This window comes from Protobothrops mucrosquamatus, unplaced genomic scaffold (assembly GCF_001527695.2).
Source record: "Protobothrops mucrosquamatus isolate PMUCROS unplaced genomic scaffold, P.Mucros_1.0 scaffold1288, whole genome shotgun sequence".
Lineage (NCBI taxonomy): Eukaryota > Metazoa > Chordata > Lepidosauria > Squamata > Viperidae > Protobothrops > Protobothrops mucrosquamatus.
The window spans coordinates 172362-172699 of NW_015387492.1; positions in this window are offsets into that span (position 1 = coordinate 172362).

The following is a 338-nucleotide window of genomic DNA, read 5'->3' on the forward strand; positions in this document are numbered from 1 at the left end:
CACTTACTTCATTCTCTCCCTTGTTTTCCTCCCTCCTGCAGCATTTACTTTCGTTTTCCCCCTTGCTTTCCTCCCTCCTGCAGCATTTACTTTCGTTTTCCCCCTTGCTTCCCTCCCTCCTGCAGAACTTACTTCATTCTCTCCCTTGTTTTCCTCCCTCCTGCAGCATTTACTTTCGTTTTCCCCCTTGTTTTCCTCCCTCCTGCAGCACTTACTTCGTTCTCTCCCTTGTTTTCCTCCCTCCTGCAGCATTTACTTTCGTTTTCCCCCTTGCTTCCCTCCCTCCTGCAGAACTTACTTCGTTCTCTCCCTTGTTTTCCTCCCTCCTGCAGAACTTA